At 43.8% G+C, this 19823-nt stretch overlaps 1 protein-coding gene across 16 annotated transcripts in view; it reads left to right on the plus strand.

Annotated features, from left to right (window-relative positions):
- Nucleotides 1–19823, plus strand: part of CAST (calpastatin) — a 264338-nt gene that overhangs the window by 168456 nt on the left and 76059 nt on the right. The window lies entirely within an intron of this gene.

Below are 19823 nucleotides of genomic sequence, written 5' to 3' on the forward strand. Positions count from 1 at the left end.
GCCAGCGGTTTAGACATTAATGGCTGTTGAGTTATTTTGAAGGGACAGCAAATTGACATTGTTATACAAGCTGTACACTCACTACTTTACATTGTAGCAATGTGTCATTTTTTCAGTGTTGTCACATGAAAAGATATAATAAAATATTTACAAAAATGTGAGGGGTGTACTCACTTTTGTGAGATGCTCTACATGCTGTAACTTCAGTAACTCTATCATTATTTTTTTCTTGCTATATTCAAATAAATTACCGTCTGTCCTGGCACTACCTTTTTCCAAAGTGAGAGCTCCTGGGACAGGGGAACCACCTAAAGACCGTCTGGCGCACATTGCAGCGCGGCTGAGCATGCAGCAATGCATTGATGTGTATTGTGGTGCAGCACCCTGCCAACAATCGTTTGTGTGTCTATTTTAAATGAATGGACTGCCTTGATGCAACACGCGTTTATGTGTATGCAATAATGCGCCCAATGGTGTGAATGGGTTCTTAATATTGTGTAATGTCTTGTCTGCATCTAATTTAATATTTGAGCTCTTGGGTGTACATCTGCTTAATTTCTGCACAGAGAAACCACCTGTTATTTGGTTGCCTCCCTCTGCAATTTCATCATCGACTGCAGTGGCTGCTAGCACAGCACAAAAGGCTGCACAGAAAAGTTATGTAAATGATAAATATCTACAGGTTTGGGTTAGTTTACATACATAATTGTCAACTTTAATAGTATCATTGTGCTGACCTGTATCCTTAAGGCTGAAGCAGCAAGGCTTTAAGCAAGGTCCCAATAGTCTTAGCAATTTCAGTACTAATGCACTACTGAAGGATAGATTTAAAAAAAAATGTTTTATGCAAACCTGTGAAAGCAAAAAAAAATGTCCAACCCCACCTCCAACACTGTTGCTGAACCAACACAATTCTTCTGAGTATGGGGAAGCATGTCACCTGCCTCCCCACTATAAGGAGTTTCTGTATTGTCCACAGTACTAGGTGATGAGTTTGTGGGAGCGGTGATCAGGACTGAATTGCTGCTCATTATACATTTTCCCGTGAAATATGTATATTTGTATTTATAGTAAAGTGCAAAAGATCTGTTTAGTCGGCCTGACTTTAAATAAAAAAAATGTTTGGTGGAAGCCTAACACGGCAAGCATGTGTACATTCCCTCTAGGCAAATACATAAGCTGATGAATGTACCTAAATACAGGGTGGGTATGCTGCTAAAAATTGTTGTGCAAGCTTACACCATCTGCATTCCTACTATTTAAAGATGAACTCCAGAAAACCTAAAAATTCTCCTTGCAGTGGGGCGAAACCCGTACTGCAAGGTTTAAATGCTCATTTATGTCTAGGGGATTTGGGAAAACAGATTAAGGCTGTATTCACACAAGAACAGACAGCCGAGGGAGAGCTTTACCTCTCTAGCAGCTGTTTGTTCCCAACTGGTAAGGAGCAGTGTGGTGCACGATTCAGCGCATCACACACGGCTTGTTTTTGCACAAACTTTATTTGAAGTGTACAAAGGTACACTTCATGTTGCTATACAGCAGCGTGATGCACTGTCCTGTCCTGCTGTACAGTACAATGCAATTCTGTACCGTGCGTTGTGATGCAATGCATCTGCATTTTATAGATGCATGCTTCGTCTCAGCTCTGGTTTAAGTTTGTAATGTGAATAGGACACACAGAAAACAATTGTTTTCTGTATGTCCTTGCAGTGACAGACATTTTACAATGCAGTAAAATGCCTGTCACTGCACTGTGTGCTATTTAGCCCTTACCTGATCATTCTCTCCAGCACCTCTGTGCTTCTAGAGTGATCCCTACAGTCTCTTCACCCCCATGTTTAGCGCTCTAACGTCTTGGGACATCATCAAGACTGATGCAGGGTCTTTGACCCTACATTGGATGTGAGGACGCTGACAGACAGTCCATTGCTGGTGCATAGGGAAGTCTGCTGGGGGAGAGGAGGATCAGGTAAAGTGCTTTTACAATCCACTAGACTAAATGAGCACTGACTCAGATCAGTGCCAGGGAACAAGTATTTTCAGAGGGAGAGGTCAGCAATTGCAGCCTCTGTGCTCTTTTATACATAGGTTTTTTATTAAAGATGACCTCCAGTTGGATAAAATGGTTACAAATTAATGCAGACCTGCGCTCATTAATGCCCGGTTCACACTGGTACAGGGGGTCCCCGGGTTACAAACAAGATAGGGACTGTAGGTTTGTTCTTAAGTTGAATCTGTTTGTAAGTCGGAACAGGTAAATTTTTTAAGTGTAGCTCCAGCCAAAAAATCTATTTTTAAGTTTTGTAGATAGCATAGGGAAGGGTTATCACCCCTGTAACATTTGTTTTGCTGTCTGTGCCCCTGTTCAGAAGATTTCACCTCACTTTCTGTCCCAATGACAATTGGATTTTGAAAATTTGGGGTTTAAAGGGAAATAAGGATAGGTGATAAAGCATCAGTGGAGACACCTTTTACCCATATTAACTCTTACAGGAGTGAATTTCCCTTCCTAGTGGTAGATTTCCTCTCACTTCCTGTTGTCTCCCTCCGTTTGTAAGTAGGAGTCGTTTGTAAGTCGGATGTTTGTAAGTAGGGGACCCCCTGTACTGTCAATCCGACTTTGCCCTGTGACTTCGGTCCATCATTGATCTGACTTCCATGTGACTTTAATGAACGGGATCTGATCTTGATCCGACTTTGAGATGAGTGCGACTTGGGTCTGATATGGATCTTGAGGGGAAACCCCACGCCAAAATAAATAAAAAAGGCCCTTATCAGAGCATGCAGCCTGGCAGGCCAGGAAAGGTGGGGGGAGGAGAATGAGTGCGCCCCACTCCTGACCCATACCAGGCCACATGCCCCCCACCCCAAAGCACCTTGTCCCCATGTTGATGGGGGCAAGGACCCTTTTCCACACAACCCTGGGCTGTGGTTGTGGGGGTCTGCGGGTGGGAAGCTTATGTGGGGGGGGCTTATCGGCATCTGTAAGCCCCCTTTAAGAAAGGGGGCCTCCAAATTATGGCTCCCCTATGTAAATGAGTATGGGGTACCCCTACCCATTCACCCCCAAAAAAAACTGTGTAGTATAAGAAAAATCAGGAGGCAGTTTTTGACAAGTCCTTTATTAAAAATGTAATAATGTCCCCCCTGTGGTAGCTCCAACGTCAATCATGATGGCCATCGCCATTGCCGGGCCAAAAAAAGTTTCTTCCTTCCTCGACGAAGGCTCTGGGGTGTGGCCATGCTGTGATGTCACCCAGGAAGACCCCGCCCCCTTTAGACGTCACGGACCCATCATGCCCGGGGCAGTGACGTCAGAAAAGGGCAGGTTCTTCGGGTTACATCACTGCATGACCACACCCCATAGTTATATAAAAACTGTCAGACAGTTTTTTTTTTTCTTTTAATCGCGACATTGGCGCTACCACAGTGGACCTTTATTAATTATTTTTTTACGCTGGACTATCTTTTTTGGGGTGAATGGCTATACCCCATACTCATTCACATGGGAGGGGGGGGATCTGGGGGGCCTTTAAAGGGGTTTCCAGATGCAGATAAGCCCACAAACCCCCATAACCACAGCCCAGGGTTGTGGGGAAGATGCCCTTATCCCCATCAACACGGGGACAAGGTGCTTTGGGGTGGGGGGTAGATGGAGTTTTTTTTGTCACAATTTTTTGGAAAATGAAAAATTTTAATAAAACGTTTTTTTTTTTTTCCCATATACTTACTGTCACCAATAGCAATACAGCGTCATCATATGACTGGTGTGGTGGTGATCAGGGATACTGACTGGTGACAGTATGTAACTCTTGCAGGCCCTATACAGCAGAGCTCAGACTGGGAGAAGAAGCACAAGCAGCCAATCATTTCTGCTGCAGTGTTTGTTGTAACAAGGATCCAGAGGAGAGTGAGACAGCTGTGCTGATTTACTTAAACTGGAGAGTGCAAAATCTGGTGTAGCTCTGCATTGAAACCATTTAGCTTGCAGATTTTTATTTATTTTTTGTCAACTCTTAACTGAACAAGCTGAAAGCGGGATTCCACCTGGGAAAAAGAAGTCAGCAGCTACAAATAGTGTAGATGCTGACTTTTAATACATGGACATTTACCTGTTCAGGGAGCCCGCGATGTCGGCACCCGAAGCTGATCTTGGGATCAACTGATGGATGCTGCTGCTGCCATTCCTGGCAAGGGAACCAGTAAGTGAAGACTTTTGGCTTCACTCATGGTTCCCTACTGCACATGGGCGAGTCAGGCTGCGCACTCTGAATGGTCCCTGCTGTCTTCTGGGACCTGTGTGTCTCCCAGAAGACAGTGGGGGGGAAGGAGGAGGGGCCGGACATGGCATAGTTCGCCACACAATGTGTGGCGCTCTTTCACTGGAAGTGGGAGCAAATACCTGGATTTGACAGGAATCCGAGCACCCAGAAATGGAACTTCCGCTCAAGTTAGAAGCTGATTGGCTAACATGCACAGCTGTACCAGATTTTTTACTCTCCAGGTATAGTAAATCAACCCCAGTGAGATAAGCTTATTAGACTCTTTCTTCTCCTTTACTGTCCATTCAAAGGGTGAAGGAGGGATAAGCCCTGTAAGTGTTACTGAATTGCAGTGGTGAAATACTTGTCTCCTGCCCTGCCAAATAGGGCTGTGTGGTGTGGCAGGGCTGTGTAAATTTCGGAACTGGATGGAAAGAAATACTAAGCCTTTGGTAGGTAAAACAGCTCCTATGCATGTATTTCATCTGTGTATTTAGCTGTTTGCCTAGAGTTCAGCTGTAAATTGACCTGATATGCAAACATTGTGCATTCTACCATGATTGCAAGAGACAAACGTAACTCTTATAACCAGGAAAATTTAACACATCTATTTAGTCCTCATGCTTCTGGAATACAATGCATGTTTTTGCTTCCTGATTTTTGGACATTATTCCCATTTAGTTTATATTTATATATTAATCCACATAATTACACTGCTTTCACCCAGTATGTTAGTGTGGCAGATATAAGGGTTGTTTGTTAGGTTTGCCTAGAGCATGTTATGTCTCCTTCAAAGTCAGCTGCCTCTGTGGAAGACCTTTGGGATGAATAGCTTAATTAAATTATATTTATATATTCATTTATTTATTTTCTGTTTATTGCTTTTGTCTCTTTTGGTTGGTCCATTTATTTTTTTTCTTGCCTGTGAAAAATACACATACAAAAAATACTCATACAAGGTGTGTATGTGTGTGTGTGTGTGTGTGTGTGTGTGTGTGTGTGTGTATATGTATGTCAGTGAACAGAGTGGAAAAAGGCAGAAAGTCATTCAGAGGAATCCCTGGTTGGTGAGTCATGTCATGCTGGGCATTAGAGCTAGGGTGAGATTCACTAATGATGATGACTGACAAGCACTGTGCTAGCCGTAAACTCTGTCTTTTTAAATGATCTTTTTGACCCCATTTGGGAGATTTAAAATGATTTTCCTTTCTAAACTATATATTCTTCTTTTTTTTTTCTGTGACATTTCACAGATGAAGATGTGACAGTTTACTCCCCTGGACTATTTAGCACTGAATTGGTTACCCTCAGCTCCTTGAATACTGAACCCAGACCCTATTGTGTGCCCGACAGCCCGTAATGTTGCTTTGGGTACTGGAGCCTGCTAGGTGCTCACCTTAGCAAGTTTTGCAACGAGTGTCGTTAGCTGCATAGTGCAACTGGCACTGTGGTCCATTTTTATGGTTCTCAGACCCCGAATACACATGGAATTGTAGGTCGCACCATATATTAATTTAAATAAGCACAGTACAACAGATTGGTGTTTTAAATGGCCACAGCACCTTTATTGGTATTAAGATAAAACAAATAACTTTATTCAAAAATAATCAACGAAATAATAAATTTAATTTCAAACTTAAAAAACAATTTTAAACTTGCTCAGTCATAGGACTTGAGCTATAAATAAATCAATTCATAAAACCAAGTCCCCACTAGCCGAGTTTTTGCAAACAAAGCAAGGCTACCCCAGAACCGCGGCCTGTTCAATGCAATTTTGAAGACCTAAGTTAAAGATATCAAGACCAACATCAGAAAGATGTACGCCATCTTGTCTATATAGACCAGGAAAACCTCCTTCCAGATCAACGTGACTGAAAGAGATTCCCCTATCAAAGGCATGAATTTTTCCATCGAATGATTAGTTCTCTGTTTTTTATCTTTTTCAAGCTGTCTACTGCCCAGAGAATATAACCAAGGTAGGCGGGAAACCATTTCAGAGAAAATAATACATGTATTAGGAAACATTAATTTGTTTCTCGAACATCACGGGACACAGAGCCACAGTAATTACTGATGGGTTATATAGGTATCACTGGTGATTGGACACTGGCACACCCTATCAGGAAGTTCAACCCCCTATATAATCCCTCCCCCTTGCAGGGATACCTCAGTTTTTACGCCAGTGTCTTAGGTGATGGATGTGTAAAGATGTCCTGTGCTGAGCTCCAAAGGGAATATCCTAAGATCCTATACTGGGGCAAGCCAGGCGAACCGGATCCATTCAAAGTGTCTTTTCATGGCCGAATTGAATGGTACCCGGGCCTCGTGTCCGAAGAAACAAGGTTTTACCCGTAATGCTTCTCTTTTTAGAGAGCTGGACCCCGCAGATCAGAAAATGGCTTTAAACTTCCTAATTTCTGGCGAGGTGCTTTACGGTCCCAGAACTGTTGGATCCCCCTACTGATGGGGCCCCAGTCTCTGATGGTTTTTTCAAACGGAGCCCACCGTGAGAGGTGAAGATTGGGTCTGTGTAAACAGCACCCTGCGGCTGGATAAGGTAAGAGGAGATTCCACAGAATTTTTGAGTTCTAGTGGCTTTTCTCCTTTAAGGTAAATGCATGCTATGCCTATTGTGACCACCGGGGGCTGCCAAGAGCACAAACCTACACATGCTGACTCTGTCTCAGGTGTTGTAATCGCTGTTTATGTCCCAGCGTCTCAAGCAGGCTGCAAACAGGTAAGGTGGAAAGGGGGATTTCTCATGTTTGAATGGTTCCCCCCCAGGCTAGAGAGGGGCCACAGGGGTCTAGAAAGTGGTTATACCACCCGGGCTCTGCGGCCTAATGGCCACCATCTCTCAAGATAGCCGTTCAGGCAGATCTTGTTACCAGACTCCCCCCCCCCCCCCATCCCCATCCCCAGCCTTTCTCCGGAAGCATGACAGGAGAGTCGGCAGTGCGGGAATCGCTCGTTTTTTTCAAAACTCGAGGGGGGGGCGGTAGAGGAGGGGGCGGGATGTCAGCACAGAATGTTTACATTCCCACTCAGGCCAGCTGCAGGCTATTAAAGGCACTCTGTACAGGTGCACTCAGCCTTCTGAGAGACACAGAGCTGACGGTCGCATGTAAGGTGGGACACAGGCATTCTCCTAGGCAGCATTTACTGAAGTAACACCAGACTGAGCATTGGGTAGCAAGGCTTTTAGCCAGACTACATCGCTCAGCGGGCAGTGTTCATTTGTATACCTCACACCTTGTTGCTTTGCACTATGGGTAGAAGAGGTTCAAGCACCCCAGGAACCAGAGACACTAGGGGATCTCATTCAGGTTCTGAGGGCCCCCTGTCGGCAGCATCCTCCCCCCTAAAGATGGGCCAGGGACGGCTAGCCAGGGAGAGCCATCCGGGTCAGGGGCTACACCTGCTTCTGGCACTTCAGCCCCTGTATATATTACACAAGAGGTTTTTTCCTCAACCATTAATGGTCTAGAGGAAAGATTAATGGCCGTGATTACGTCTTCACTCAGTGGAAGAAAACGCACTAGGCTTTCCTCTGTTCCCCAAGACCCTCAGACAGAGGAGCTCTGGGATAAAGGAGATGAATCCCTTTCAGAGGATCGGGATGGGATGGATGATTTCTCTTCGGAGGATTCAGGTGGAGAGGGACCCTCTGCGACTTCCCAAGAGGAGAAAGTCTTAGTGCAGATCCTCACTGGATTGGTCCACTCCACATTTAAGTTGCCCATACCTGAAACTGCTAAAGAATCCTCTTCTGCTTTGGGGTCACTGAAACCTTTCCAAGCAGCACATGCTTTTCCTGTTCATACTTTACTTGAAAAGATTATTTATTCTGAGTGGGATCACCCAGACAAACGTTTTTTTCCGCCGAGAAAGTTTTCAACACTTTATCCGATGGAAGAAAAGTTTATTAAAATGTGGGGAATACCGGCTATTGATGCCGCCATTTCCTCCGTAAATAATAGCCTGACTTGTCCTGTAGACAATGCTCAGATGCTCAGGGATCCTGTAGATAAAAGGATGGAATCCCTATTGAAGGATGTTTTCTCCTTAGCAGGATCAGTGGCCCAACCTGCAGTAGCAGCGATTGGAGTCTGTCAATACTTAAGAGACCATGTTAAGCAGGTCATCAAAGTATTACCTGAACAGCAGGCCCAGGGGTTTGCTAACCTTCCAGCGGCCTTATGCTTTGTGGTTGACGCCATTAGAGATTCTATTGTGCAAACCTCCCGTCTTTCACTGGGGTTGGTGCATATACGTAGAATCCTATGGTTGAAAAATTGGTCAGCCGAAGCACCATGTAAGAAGCTACTGGCTGGGTTTCCATTTCGTGGTGCAAGGTTGTTTGGAGAGGACTTGGATAACTATATCAAGAGAATCTCTTGTGGGAAAAGCACTCTCTTACCTGTCAAGAAGAAGAGTAAGCGTCCCTCTTTCAAACGGACTCTTTCCCCAGCGCCGGGGGCTTCAGCCTCCAGGCAGTCTCGACGGCTGCCTCCATCGGGGTCCAGGGACAAGAGTCAACCCCAGGGACAAAAGAAGTCCTGGGGAAAGAAGCCTACTAGGCAAAACACTAAGACCTCTGCATGAGGGGGCGCCCCCGCTCACTCGAGTGGGGGCAAGACTGCGACAGTTCTCAGAGCTCTGGCAGGAGGACTTCCAGGACAGATGGGTAATCTCCACGGTAACCTTAGGGTACAAGCTGGAGTTTCAGAAATTCCCCTCTCCTCGGTTCCTCAGATCAAATGTTCCCAGAGGCCCAGAGAAGAAGCAGTCGCTCCTTCTAGCGTTAGAGCGACTTTTGTCGCAGGAGGACCTTATGATAGTTCCCGTAAAGGACTAGGGATTGGGCTTCTATTCCAACCTTTTTACGGTCCAAAAGCCAAATGGGGATGTCAGGCCCATTCTGGACTTAAGGGATCTGAACCGATTCCTAAGGATTCAATCCTTCCGCATGGAATCAATTCGAACAGTAGTTTCCACCCTGCAGGGAGGAGAATTTCTGGCATCAATAGACATCAGAGATGCATATCTGCATGTGCCCATTTTTCCTGCTCATCAGAAGTTTCTGCGCTTCGAGGTAGGAGGGCGCCATTTCCAGTTTGTGGCTCTACCTTTCGGGATAGCCACTGCACCTCGAGTGTTCACAAAGATCTTGGCTCCTCCTCTGGCCAGATTATGGGCTCAGGGTATAGCTGTCATAGCATACCTAGACGACCTGCTCTTGATAGACTGGTCGGTAGCCTCTTTGAAGGGAAACTTGAGGACCACGGTCAGGTATCTAGAACACCTGGGTTGGATCCTCAACTTAGAAAAGTCTTTCCTAAAACCAGTAAGAAGACTGGAGTATTTAGGTCTGATTATAGATACAAGCCAGGAGAAGATATTTCTACCCCAGGCAAAGATCACTGCTTTGAGAGAGCTGATTCTGACAGTAAGGACCAAGAAGGGTCCCTCAGTCCACCTTTGTATGAGGCTACTAGGGAAGATGGTGTCTTTATTCGAAGCAGTTCCCTATGCTCAGTTTCACTCAAGAATGCTGCAACACAGTATTCTGTCGACCTGGAACAAGAAGGTTCAGGCATTAGACTTTCCGATGCACCTGTCGCATGCGGTGCATCAGAGCCCCAATTGGTGGCTCATACCCGAAAACCTGCAGAAGGGGAGATCCTTTCTACCGGTTACCTGGACGGTGGTAACAACAGATGCCAGTCTGTCAGGTTGGGGAGCAGTTCTGGAACAGGCTGCGGTCCAAGGGGTATGGTCCAAGACAGAGAGGACCTTACCCATCAACATTCTGGAGATCCGGGCGATACATCTAGCTCTAAAAGCCTGGACTATCAGGCTACAGGGTTGTCTGGTCAGGATCCAGTCCGACAATGCCACAGCAGTGGCTTATGTCAATCATCAGGGAGGCACCCGGAGCCGAGCTGCTCAAAAAGAGGTGAACCAGATCTTAGTCTGGGCAGAGATGCATGTGCCATGCATATCGGCAGTTTTCATCCCGGGAATAGAAAATTGGCAGGCGGACTATCTAAGTCGCCAGCAGTTACTTCCAGGGGAATGGTCTCTGCATCCCGACGTCTTTTGGGCCATATGCCAAAGATGGGGGGTTCCAGATGTAGATCTCTTTGCATTCCGATTCAACAAAAAGTAGACAGATTTGTGGCAAGGACAAAAGATCCTCTTGCATGCGGGACGGATGCGTTGGTGATTCCGTGGCATCGGTTCTCACTGATTTATGCATTCCCGCCTATTCTGCTACTACCACGACTCCTTCGCAGGATCAGGCAGGAAAGGAAGGCGGTACTTCTGGTGGCCCCCGCTTGGCCCAGAAGGACTTGGTATGCAGAAATAGTAAGGATGACGGTGGGTTCCCCGTGGACCCTACCGGTACGCCCAGACCTGTTATCTCAAGGTCCAGTGTTCCATCCTGCCTTACAAACGCTAAATTTGACGGTTTGGCTATTGAGACCCACGTTCTGAAGAGTCGTGGGCTCTCAGGTCCTGTCATATCTACCTTGATTAATGCAAGGAAGCCAGCTTCCAGGATGATTTATCATAGAGTCTGGAAGGCTTATATAACCTGGTGTGAATCCAGAGGTTGGCATCCCAGGAAATATGTCATAGGTAGAATCCTTGATTTTCTACAGATGGGATTAGTGATGAAGCTGGAGTACCATCAAGGGCCAGGTTTCTGCTTTATCAGTATTATTTCAGCGGCCACTTGCTTCGCATTCTTTGGTCCGAAACTTTATGCAGGGGGTGATGCGTCTTAATCCTCCGGTTAAAGCGCCCCTAAACCCCTGGGACTTGAATTTGGTCCTGGCTGTGTTACAGAAACAGCCTTTTGAACCAATAAGTCAGATTCCTTTGGTCTTGTTGACAAGGAAATTAATTTTTCTGGTGGCCATCTCTTCTGCTAGAAGAGTATCAGAATTAGCAGCTCTTTCCTGTAAGGAGCCTTATTTGATTATACACAAGGATAGAGTGGTACTACGCCCTCATCCTAGTTTTTTACCGAAGGTGGTTTCTGATTTTCATTTAAACCAAGACATTGTTCTACCTTCCTTTTTTCCAGATCCCTGTTCTCCGGAAGAGAGATCTCTACATTCGTTGGATGTAGTAAGAGCAGTTAAGGCCTATCTAGGGGCAACTACTCAGATCCGCAAGACGGATGTTTTGTTTGTGCTGCCAGAGGGTCCCAATAGAGGACAGGCAGCGTCAAAAGCTACCATTTCTAAATAGATTCGACAGTTGATCATTCAAGCTTACGGTTTGAAACAGAAGATTCCTCCGTTTCAGATCAGGGCACATTCCACAAGGGCTATTGGTGCTTCTTGGGCAGTGCATCACCGGGTCTCTATGGCTCAAATCTGCAAGGCCGCAACCTGGTCTTCAGTTCATACATTCACCAGATTCTATCAGGTGGATGTGAGAAGGCATGAGGATATCGCCTTTGGGCGTAGTGTGCTGCAGGCAGCGGTACAGGGTCCTCAGGTCTGATTGCACCCTACTTGGTCGTGGTTCCCCCCCCTCAGGTAGCATTGCTCTGGGACATCCCATCAGTAATTACTGTGGCTCTGTGTCCCGTGATGTTCGAGAATGAAAATAGGATTTTTTAAAACAGCTTACCTGTAAAATCCTTTTCTTTCGAAGGACATCACGGGACACAGAGGTCCCGCCCCTCTTCTAATACACTATATTGCTTGGCTACAAAACTGAGGTATCCCTGCAAGGGGGAGGGATTATATAGGGGGTTGAACTTCCTGATAGGGTGTGCCAGTGTCCAATCACCAGTGATACCTATATAACCCATCAGTAATTACTGTGGCTCTGTGTCCCGTGATGTCCTTCGAAAGAAAAGGATTTTACAGGTAAGCTGTTTTAAAAAATCCTATTTTTAAACGATGCAAATCTTGCTTCATTAAGAACTTCAAATCTAAAGTTTTTCATCTACCAACATGGTTACCTCCAAGGTGCAAAATTAACATAGATGGAGAAGGCCAAGAATGAAACAAATCAGAAAGGTGAAAGAAAAGATTAGTCCATTGTAGACCACGAATACCTTTCCAAAGAATATGAAACTTATCAGAAGGTAACGATAGGTTGGAACCGTAGCAACGCTGTGAAGCTCTTTTATGAGCCCAGTATATGTATGAATGGCCAACTATCCATGTGTAAGATTTGGCACCTATAAATTAAAGAGATAAGTTAGGTCGAATGTAAATATTAAATCTACTAGACTCCCATCTACCTAATCTCATAATGACCTCGTCGCTCAAACCCAATCTAGCAGCTTATGTAGCGGCTCCAATTCTGAAAGAATGAGTAGAAAATTTAAAAAGGGAAAGACCTAAATGAGTAAAACATCGTCTTAGTATTGCTGAAAACTGAAATTTTGTCATAGGAGAAGAATCCATATGAACAAAAAATGCTGACCTGTAACCGGTCTGCCCGAAAGGTATTTTTTGAGAATAAATAAAGGACAGAGGATGGAGTCGCCACAAGTGAATAGATTGAGCCACTGACCTTTTCCTAATCTATCCATTTTCCATCTTCTAACAAAAATAAGAACCTTATCTGAAAAAGAAACTTCTGATAAAAACAAACCTTCCAAACTATATTTTGTTACCGTATTTGGTACAATCTCAGAGATACAAAAAGCCGCAAAGAACATTAAAACAAAAGCAGCATGAGATAATAAAGCTTCGTAAACTGAAATGCAAACAAAAGGAGTGGCCAAACACAGCTTGGATAATATGTCCAAAGTAATTGGCCTGCGCATATCTGGAACCAATCTTACCTTCCGCAAACCTTTTAAAGCTTGCTTAACAGAAAAGAAACTGTTACAGGCTGGGAAATTATTTAGTTTCAAGAAAAAAGAAACCCCTGCTAATTTATTAATATGATTAAAGGAAAACTGTATTAATGAACAAAGAAAGGCCAAGATCAAACTCTCAGAAGGGGGTAATCCAGGAGAACCTAACTCATAATTGATCTTCAGCCATCTTTCCCATGCAACTGAATAATCAGTCCATGTTTTTGGAGCCATCAAATTTTTTATAACCGAAAAATACTGGATTTAAATCAGATTCCAAAGATGACTTGGGCAACGGTACCCAACCAGATCTGCATGGGGCAACAGCTGTCTGAAACGAGCCATCTGGAATCAAGATAAGGCATCAGCAATGACATTGAGATTGCCTGGTATATGTTTTGCCTTAATCCAAATGCTTAATTTTAAACATAAGAGAACTAAATAACTTAAAAGTTTTATGACTGATAAGGATTTCGAAGAAAGGCAGTTTAAAGCAAATAATACACCTCTATTGTCTGTATTAATAATGATTCATTTGTTAGCAAATTGATTACCCCAATTTTCTAAAGCAACTATGACTGGAAAGCATTCCAACAAAACTATGTTTTTTGTAATCTTGTCGGAAATCCAAAGGGGGGCCATGAGCCTGAACACCAATGAGAACGAAAAATAGCAGCAAAACCTTGAGAACCAGCAGCGTTGGTAAATAACTCTAAATCTGCTGCAAATAGCAAATCCCCCTGGAAAAAGAATCTGCCATTATAATTCTGCAGAAATTGGGACCATACCAATAGATCGTGTTTCAGATCACAAAGTCAACCTAATGTGGGAAAAGGGGGATTTTAGATCTGACATAGCCAAGGATAACCTTCTAGAAAATATTCTTCCCATAGGCATAATACGTGTAGCAAAAGCCAGGAGACCCAGAAAAGATTGAAGCTCTTTTAGTAAAATCTTCCGACGCAGGAAAAAAGAAATGAGGGATTGAAGCCTGCAAATTTTTAAAGCAGGAAGTTCAAATTGGAATAAATATGTATTAATCTTTATGCCTAAAAATTCAATAACTGGAGATGGAAAAGTAGTTTTTTCAATTGCTAAGGGAATACCGAAGTATTCCGTTAAAAGGAAAAATAACTTGAGGATTAAAGAACAAACTATAGAATTTGGCGGAGCAGTGAACAAGAAGTCATCTAGATAATGAATTATCCCAGTATGACCAGATTCAAAACTTTACACCCACTGAAGAAATGAGGCAAAAATTTTGAAATAGTAACATGACAATGAACAACCCATTGGGAGGCATTTATCATAGAAAAAATAGCCTTCAAAACAAAAACCAAGGGAATTGTAATATTCTGGAGCAATGGGCAATAATCTAAAGGCTGATTGAATGTCCGCTTTTGCTAACAATGCAACCTTACCAAACGTTTTTATAATTTGAATAACATCATCAAAAGTCGCATATTTAACAGAAGCAGATAATGGGTCAATTTCATAATTTAGAGAGTGACCTGCGGGAAATGAAAGATGTTGAATTGGGCTCTTTTTTGGGTACTAAACCCAACGAAGAAACTCGAAAATTAATAAATGGGGGGAGATAAAAGGGCCAGCAATTCTATTCAAAACACACACAACAAACCAAGTTCAGCACTGTCCCCACTATACCTATTCCAACAGTGAACAGTCTGTATGTATATTCCTCGCTTAAGGTGTTGCAGCTCTCCCAAAAGTCCACTGGGTGGTAGACATGATTCTTTCTACTTTACCATGCTGCTAGTTGCTGTGAGCTAACTGATCTCTGCAGACCAGGAGAGGAGGCTATTGTGGAGCTGTTTATGCCATTTAACGCTGGATGTTTGTGAGTGCAACCCTCGTTTTTATACACTTATCTTCATCTATTAAACGATAACACACTAGGGCTGGCGTGCGCTCTCTCTTGTTTTTTATATATTTTCAGCAATTCTTTTGGCTGAAATTGATTTCATTAATTTGTTCCTTAATATATCAGTATAGAGAGATACTGATTTTAGATTATTTGATAACTGACAACCTGAACCTGTAAAAATAGGAAGTTTAAAACCTGTTGAAAAACCTTCAATTAGTAACTGTGCTTTCCCCTTGTCGGGGTAAAACATTAACCATGGATGCATTGCGAATAGCCTCACAGGCGTGCAGGCCTTTTGTATGATCCCTGTGAACTTTATTGCTAGATGGTCTTTTAAAGCATCTTGAGACTGGGTGGCTACCGAAACAACAAAAAGAACATTCATGGCGGTAACGACATGAATTCAACCATTTGCATTGAGATTCATTAAATGCGTAACATGTCCCTTTTTTATATACCGAAGATGCGCATTTGGGTTCAGATTTGACTGGGGTTGTGGTCTTGTATATACAGGCTTCTGAGGAATAATGAGGTTTAACCATAGCCTAACATCTTTATTACCCCATTTTAAGTTAGGATAGATTGCAATTTTTTGGCAAAACGATTCATCGTAACTAAACCATCCCATACCGCCGAAACTTTTATATGCCTCCGGAATATGCTCTAAGTGCTGAAACAGCCCAGGACATTTTTCTGGATGCTTCTCACCCATTATTGCAGAGAAAATACAAAATGCCTGCAGCCAATTAAAAAAGGATCTAGAAATGGGACGGCGGCTATCCACAGCACCATCCTCATACCTCTTATCTGTTTTTATAATGAAATCTTTTGCAATAGGTAATAAAGATAATAAATCTAAGAATTCGCCTTTCCATATCTTTTCTTTTACTACTAAAGGCAAATGGAATCCTAAAGGGGACATTTCACAAAGGAGTACCTCTTTAAAACATGTCTCAAAAATCGAATTAGGAATACAAACAGGGATGCTTGTATGTGTAGCAACAGGATTGATATTAGCTACAGAGTTACCTGACCAAACATTAACTGGAGAAGGAGATACAGATGTGGATACAGATGTTGAATGATTAATATATTCTCATTAAATTTGTTTAATGAAACTAGTAACTGATTAATTAAATCATTCTGAGCAGACTCACCAGCATGGTTGTATTTTGGATGACTACATCTGACTGGAATGTGGACATCCTGCGTTGAGACTTGGCTAATATCTGGACCTGCATAGGAGGAGAGAGACACAGGGGCCCTCACAGCATCCAGCCTAGATGGCCTGGATGCGAGTGATGCCGAATTTATTATCTGAGGTATCTGCCTAGGATGATTCCCAACATAGCTAGGCGACCTTGGCGCTGTGGGCAGAGCCATACCATGAGGAGAGGCAGGAGGAGCATCTGCTAGGCTGGGCGGAGACAGCTCATCCGTGAGCCGAGTTTCCCTAAGCGGTATGGACGAGCGGCATATTCGGCCTCTGCCTCCGCTATTGCGGATGGGAGATTGGAATAAAACCCGTCTATTCCTCTTGCCACGCCGGTTCACTCTGTGAGCCCCATGAATTGAATCCTCCTGCTCCGCTGTAGAAATAAACCTCTCCTCACTCACTGCTGCTGTATCTATTACTGTGCGCTCTGAAGGTAAGCTCCGCTGAATGCTGCGAGCCGGTGAGCGCTGTGCTGAGGTAGAGGCAGACGGCCGAGATTCCTCAAGTGGCTCCATAATACTCCTGGTAGACTGCTGTTCAGCCGCTACTGTCCCCAAAGATGTGTCTTCTTCGGCTAGACACCGCTGAAGCCATTCATTACCTCCCTCAGCTTCAGCCCTTTCAAGGACTCTTCTCACCAGAGACTTCATACCCTGACACAGCTAAGCCAGCTAAATGCAGTGCAGCGGAGCTCAAGCTTAAGCCGCCTCAGGGCAAGTGTGAGCGGGTCTGTCACACGGGGGCTTATATAGCCCAATGCCATGATGTGGGCGCCTTATTGTGCCCAGTATTCATTCCTACTGTGATATGTCTGCTACTACTTCTCAGGGAGAGTTCTTTTCACTTCCCCAAAAGACTACTTCCAAATCCAGGCTTAGCACCCCTTTTTGTCACCAGCTATGGACTCGAGTCTGGCTAGAAGCTTTCCTCACACTGAATGGGAGCGTGTGTGTGTGTGTGTGTGTGTGTGTGTGTGTGTGGGCGTCTGTTTCGCGTTTGTGCCAGTCTGCAATTCGAGATGTCCCAGACCTCAGGGTACAATCTATCTTTTCAAATTGGTACAAACAGTTTCCATCTCTGCCCCCCCCCCCCCCCTCTTCTGTGTTTTGCTGCAGAATCTCCAGTGTTGCCCTAGATTTTGTAAAGTCCTTCTTTCACACTCCTTGGGAGGTAGTGACAATGCTTGCCAACCTTACACACTGGGGCAGAGTTTACAATTGTCTGACTGTCCAGGGGACCATCAACATTCTGAAACTAGGAGCCATCAAATTGTCTGTACAACACTGGACCTCTCCTTCCCGCCAAGCGTACGCAGATATGCGTCCTCGGCTTTAGGGGGTTATACCGGGATAATGCCCGCAGCTGCAGGCATCATCCTGGTACTGTTTTTAAGAGCGGGTGATCAGCTATCCAGGGACAAAGACCGATGCGGCTAAAAGGCGCTCGGTTGTTATCCCGGAGGAGCGGGATGGGACACCCCCCCTCCCGCCGCCTTCCGCCTCTCTTACCGGGTGACCCGATCCTCAATCTGTCACTTCCGGCGGCTATAGACAGATTGGCACAAAGCCGGAAACGGCTTAGTTCCAGTCTTCTCTCTGTAAACACGGAAATTACGTCACAATGTCACTTCCTGTTCACTCGGCTGCCAATGGCACCGGTTTTTTAAGAGTATACAGTATTCAGAATCGACGTTTTTGGCGATCTGAATACTTTGAAGTGCAAACAAGGGATTGGGGGTCTTTTAGACCCCCAATCCCTCCATAAAGAGTACATGTCACCAACTATTACTGTCACAAGGGATGTTTACATCCCTTGTGACAGCAATAAAAGTGATCAAAAAATTAAAAAAAAAAAAAAAAAAAAAACACAATGTTAAAAAATAAAAATAAATGAAATTAAAAAAAAAAAAAAAATTTAAAGAGCCCCCGTCCCTGCGAGCTCATGCAGCAAAGAAAGCACATACGGAAGTCGCACCCGCATATGTTAACGGTGTTCAAATCACACATGTGAGGTATCGCTGCGATCATCAGAGCAAGAGCAATAATTCTAGCACTAGACCTCCTCTGTAACTCTAACCTGGTAACCGTTATTTATTTATTTTCTAATGTCGCCTTTGGAGATCTTTAGGTACCGTAGTTGTCGCCATTCCACGAGTGTGCGCAATTTTCTAACTTTACTGTTTCGTTTTTTTTTTAATTCATGAAAGTGTCTTTTTCCCCAAAAAGTAGCATTTAAAAGACCACTGCACAAATACCGTGTGACATAAAATATTGCAACAATCGCCATTTTATTCTCAAGATTCTGTGCTAAAAAAATATACATAATGTTTGGGGGTTTTAAGTAATTTTCTAGGAAAAATACAGATTTTAACTTGTAAACACCAAATGCCAGAAATAGGCGTAGTCATGAAAGGGTTCAAGTCACCCAGTCACGATAAGTTGCACAATGTCACAACAGTGGCCTACATGAACCATCAAGGGGGTAGCAGAAGTCCGATTGCCCTAAAAGAAATATCTGATAGTCTCCTGGATGGAAACTCCCATTCCAAATTTCTCAACCTTCCAAATCTCTTGAGAGCATAATTGTAAGGCAGACTTCCTTAGCCATTAATGCCAAGATCCAGGCGCATGGTATCTGCACCCAAACATCTTTCAAAATTCCTGTCAAAGGTGGGAAAAACCAGATTTGAATATCCTGGCTTCTGTGTTTGAGAACAAGCTGAACAGTTTAAAGCCAGGACCGGGGATCAGATTGGTCTTCACGGTGGATGCTTTGGTGATGCATTGGACTCAAGTCACACTGGTTTATGCTTCCCTCTGATGAAGATTGTCCCTTGACTGCTGTGTAAGATGGAGGAAAGAGTTCTGGTGTCTCCCATTACACCAAATTGGCCTAGATAAACATACCCGGACATCTGGGGGACATGTTTTGGCCCTTTCCAAACATACAGTAGTAGAAATGCATTCTAATCATTATTGGGGTCAAATCGACATTTGTTTTCAACTGCAGTAAGGACCAGAATGGAAAAATTTTATTGAACAAATGAAAGTGAATGTGGTTAAACGTACACTATATTACCAAAAGTTTTGGGACAACTGCCTTTACACACACATGAACTTTAATGGCATCCCGTCCATAGGGTTCAATATTGGGTTGGCCGCATCATAAATACTTAGTAAGGTTGAAAAAAGACACAAGTCCATCAAGTTCAACCTGTGTGTGTGTGCGCTTTTATGTCAATATTACGTTGTATATCCCTGTATGTTGTGGTAGTTTAGGTGCCTATCTGATAGTTTTTTTAAATTATCTATGCTCCCTGCTGAAACCACTGCTTGTGGAAGAGAATTCCACATTTTTACCGCTCTTACCGTAAAGAACCCTCTACACAGTTTCCAGTGAAATCGCTTTTCCTCTAATTTTAGTGAATGGTTTAGGAGTGTGTTTAATGGGATTGTTTGACCATTCTTCCAGAAGTGCATTTGTGAGGTAAGGCACTAATGTTGGATGAGAAGGCCTGGCTCACAGTCTCCGCTTTAAATTATCCCAAGGGTGTTCTATCGGGTTGAGGTCAGGACTCAGGCCAGTCACGTTCCTTCAAACTCACTAATCCATCTCTTTATG

This window comes from Aquarana catesbeiana, linkage group LG01, assembly GCF_042186555.1.
Source record: "Aquarana catesbeiana isolate 2022-GZ linkage group LG01, ASM4218655v1, whole genome shotgun sequence".
Lineage (NCBI taxonomy): Eukaryota > Metazoa > Chordata > Amphibia > Anura > Ranidae > Aquarana > Aquarana catesbeiana.